Genomic DNA, 5,129 nt, shown 5'->3' on the forward strand with positions numbered 1-5,129 from the left:
TCCAGCAGCTCTTCCTCCACTCAAAGGCAATTAATATATTAGGAACCATCCAGTGTGTTAAGCAGAGAGGAAGAAGGATGTGAAACAACAAATTAAAAGGGAGTACCTGTTACCTTCATCGACGGACATTGTGAATCTACTCATTATGAACCTACATGGGGACCAAACAATGTGAACTCTGCTGCTAGCTAGTACTTCTGAAAAAGGACTATAGGTTGAAGGTTCTTTTTAGTGGGTGTTACCCTTCAGGTAGGGAAGAAGATCTGAATAGGCTCTGACCTCTTCCGAGATGGGTGCACTGGCAGCCTGTTTTGTTTTACAAAACACTTAGTCTAGGAGATATTCAGCATATTTAGAGTTTTTCCAGTTCTAGGAGAGGAATAGGATTTTTGCATCTAGCCTCTTTTCAGATAACAAGATCTTGGACAAACCAAAATATGAGTGATCTGGTCATGTAATAAAGAGCCACTCCTATGATTTGGAAGAGATCTGAGATGACTCCTGAACAGTCCAGAAACTAACCAGAAAATTCTCTCTGTGGCTTGAATTGCTGGGCTACAGGACCTGGAAGCATCATGTCACAGCAGTGGTTTGGCTTGAGAATTACCCTAAATAGCCTCATTATCACCACCAAATGATAGAGGATGGCAACAGGACTGCAAGCCAAGCACAATGGAATGACCAATGAAGCTGTTTTTCTGAGGTCATCTTTTTGAACTCATATTTCCTTTCCTCAGTTTTCGTATGTGAAATCTCAGTAACACGAAGTCCCAGATCAGAAGAGATCAGCAAGAACAGCAACATGTTCATACTAAAGTTCTCAATCACTTTCATTTTTTTGAGGCAAAAAGAAACATACTTAAAGTTATGCTGGCACACAAACATTTAGCTAAAATCACTACTGATTTCATGAAGCAAAAGTTCAGTCTAGGCTTGAAGAATCTCTCCAGTTTGTTTCCTAACACTCCTCTGAAGTCATAACACAGATATTCCTACAATGTCTGCGTTGAACTCACTAATTTTCAAATCTATTTGAGAAAATATGATTATTCATATTTATTGGCCGTACATATGAGGGGACAAATTCAGTTCCTATACTGCAGTTTCATGAATTTAGGAACTGAATGTTCCGCACTAATGACAGTTGATAAATACCACTGGAGGTTTTGATCTTGATTTGCAGAAGATACTGTTCCTGATTTTGGTAATAAATCTTTAAGTTAAGACCCCTGTTTTCTCCACAGATAGACATGACTGTAACTAAACCTGCACACACTGAAACATACTCACTTACAAGGAAAAAAGCTAACCGTGAGCAGATGAAAGCAGGCAAAACCAGATGCAGACAAAACCAATAACCAAAAAGAGAAGATAAATAAACATTCAGCTGAAGTCTCCAATGATTTCATGAGACAAAAGTTCAGTCTAGACTTGAAGCCTATATCCATTTTGCTTTCTAACATGCCTCCCTCTTAGGTCATAACTCAAATATTCCCACAGTGACTGTATTGCTTCAACTCACTAAATTTCAAACAACAATAAATAACAATCTTTCAAATGTTAGTAAAGCAATGTGCTTTCTCCCTCAGTAAAAGACACAAAAATAGTCTTGAGTATAAGTATTTAATATGCACTTGAGCTACTAGAGGTTTCACACCAACTTTGCCATGCATGCCTTTTTTTTTTTTTTTTAAAATTAGCTAACAATTTACACAGAAAAAGTAGAACTAAACATAATCCTGAGACTGGATCTCAAGAAACTGCGGGAATTTTAGAAATACAGTGTCATTTCAACTCATTTATCATTAAAAAATGCAAACAAAAGATGAATATTTAGAAGAGACAAAACACTCATGCTTATATAGCTGAAGGCAAAGAGTAAGTAATCCTCAGAGAGAATCATTAGTGTGGCGTTCTTAATGGCTAAGTCTCACGTAACTGCAGATGACTAAAGGCATCTCTGAGTAAACTTCAGAACTGGTTCTGTGGCTAAAAGTGTCACACTAAAGGCTTCAGCGCCTCAGGATTTTCATCATATTTTGCAGGAAGCTTTGGTAAAGCAGGAGGCTGATTTAAATAAGCTGCAAGAGCTTTGTCCAAAGTATTAAAGCTGTCATTGCTCTGGTAGAAAAAGTCAGAGAAAAACACTGTGTTAAGTCCTTAGTTACTGGAGAACTGAGTCTGGTGCCTTAAACAGAAGTGGTGACAACATAAGGCAAAGCCAAGGCCCTGAGCTGAGATTCTGGCAGATTAAATTCAACTCTGGAAGACAGGATGTTTGTCTAAAGCATTGGCAGTGAAAGATGGTTGTTCTTGGCACTAATCGCAATCACTGTTTTAGTCCCTCTGCTATACAGTTACCAAAAAAGAATGCATTTGATTTCTCTGGAAGTGGCAGAGTGCAGAAACATTAATGCAAAAAATAATGTAGACTAGTTAGTAACTAGATGGGAATATAAATATTAACCCTTTTCTGGATATAGCTACTACTGGTCTATCCAGTTCTTGGATCACAGGAACTTGACTGGCTGTTACTTTCAGTGCAACCTGCTCTGTGGATTTGCCCTTCCTGCAACATAATTTTGCCATCTGTAAAATAGAAGTGATTCATTTGTAGCACTTTATGAACCACAAATAGAAAGTGGTCCCTAAGAGCCGAGTATTCTTATTAATACTTGAAACTCACTCTAGTGATCTTGGGATGGATATGATGGACAAGGTGGTTCTAACTAGCAGCATGCAGTAAAGCACATGGGCCATGCATTGTCCGAGTGTCTGAAACACTGTCGTTTGGGAAATCCCTTAGGCATGGGCTTAAGCCCATTTAGGTCAAGTTGAGGTAACTATCGCAGACAAGTACGAAGGACTTTTTTTTTTTTTTTTAAATACTGTAAGTATATGCTACAGCATTTGGTGAACTGGGGCATAAATACCTTTTCTGTTTCAGAAGCAAGGCTGACAAAATTATTATCTGGCAGTACATCCTTAATAAAATGCAATGTATTTATTGTCAATTTGGAAAATGTACAAGACAGTACAAACACGTATTTATAATATACCCCCTGCCCCAGAATCTGACCACTCTTACCAAGACTTAACCAGATCAACAGTTCAGTGACTTATGTTCAAGTAAATATTTTAATCAATAACTTAGAATATACAATGCAATTTGAATGCAAAGTTCATCAACTATAATGCCGGAAGAAACCTCTATATTTATAACCTTTTTACTTGGTCAATTGCACCTTACAAAAGACAAACAGTCACAAAGACGACTGATTTTGAATCATATTCAGAGAAGATGGAGCATAGTACAGGCAATTTTTCTAAAACAAAAGGATTATACTAACAGCCTAGAAAGTACCGAGTATTGATCTGTGTGGGATTGAAGATACCAACCAGTATTATTAAATTCAGCACTTTAAGAGCAAGAACTGTACTAAGAAAATAGCCAGCAACATTTTCTCATTCTCCTAATACAGTATCTTTTCCCCAGACTTCAAAATGCTTCTGAGACTGCTAAATTAACGTTTGATTCAGAACAATGAGTGAATTTTTATCTTCAAAAGTTCTGAACTTCTGAACTTGATGTTCCATGTCAGAGTTTAATGAAGAGATTTTGACTTTGCAGCAATAACTGGTTACGGGTAAACATGCCAAAAGAAACCCTCTTCACCTGAGATAAACCCTCACAGTGGACATTTTAGGATGCTAAGAACTCACCAGCCCCCACTATCTATTTTTAAAATAAATAACTATACTTAAAGAAAATAACCAGTAGGGAAATAAAATCATGTTTGTTATATAAGCTTTCAATTATCCAAATTAGGCATGGATAAACCCCACATACTAATATTTGTCCTGCCACACTAGGCATAACTGACTTGCACAAGTGCAAAACTTAGTGTATATATTGTTAAAAGATGCTCCAGCTCTCTCGTAAATGCTCAGAACAAAAGAGAAAGGGAAAAGCAAAAGAACTTGTAAAGAAAGACAAGGCCAAAAGGGATCCAAGCATGTCAAATCAAGCATGCTTTAGTTTTCAAGTCTTTAGGCATTACTGTGCAAGTACAAAGAATTAACTTCCCTAGAGTCCCTAAAGTAGTGCCTAGAATGTTTTCAACACAAATTAAAATCCTGCTGCACAGAAAATAAGAACAGACAGCAAACTCGCCAAATGCTTTTTTTCTAGTAGTTTTAAATATCTATTTTAAAGATATTAATAGATATTTCAAAATATTTTAGCCTAAAACATGCCTAGGGCCTCTATAGCCGCCATTTAAATATTCATTTGACCAACCCTAGAAGAAGAGCTTCTTCCATCGTGTTTCTATGACAGAGACTAGATGGAGAAACGCCAGCATCTAATCAGAGACACGATATACACATCTGGTAATGGATCCACTTGTTGAGCACACAGAATGCCAAAAAGATCCAACTTTGACATGAATACAGTCATGGCAGAAAGGGCTCCTGCTGGTAGCAACATCAAACTCGTTATAATGCAACTGATCAGTGGTAAGATTTCTTGAATAGATTTCATGTGGAGAATTGAGTAGCCTAACTGTACATACACACACAGAGTTATATTCAACATGGAAAAATGTTGAATGAAATGGAAATAGTAACAAATACAAAAGCAAAACTAGCCTTCCTCCCCCAAAACCCAACACCACCAAGCATCCAACACCCTTGAATAACTGGTGTTTGACTTGTATATATCTGTGTGCGGTTAACATATGTTTTATTTTAAGGATATTGAATGGTTACTGACATATATCACAAAGTAAGCATTCATAGTTTTGTCTATGCAGCAGAGCTTTAAACAGAACATTCTCCTCTCTCACCTGGGAATTCTGCCTTTTCCCAGCATTGCAGATAGATAACACTTCTGCCTTATTTTGCTTAACGAGCAGAATGATCCTTTGCATGACAACCAGTGCAAACCAAGTCACAAATACCTACATGCAGGAAAAAAAGAAAATTCCTTCAAGGGCTTACTGTTGGTGAAGAGAAACAGAAAATATATTATTTATTTATTTTTGTGGCCAGATAAATACTATACATAACCCTGTGGCAGCACGACTACAAACTCCTTTGTGAATTTCTTGAGGTTAAAACTTCAGCAG

Source organism: Cariama cristata, unplaced genomic scaffold (genome assembly GCF_000690535.1).
Source record: "Cariama cristata isolate BGI_N322 unplaced genomic scaffold, ASM69053v1 scaffold15782, whole genome shotgun sequence".
Classification (NCBI taxonomy): domain Eukaryota; kingdom Metazoa; phylum Chordata; class Aves; order Cariamiformes; family Cariamidae; genus Cariama; species Cariama cristata.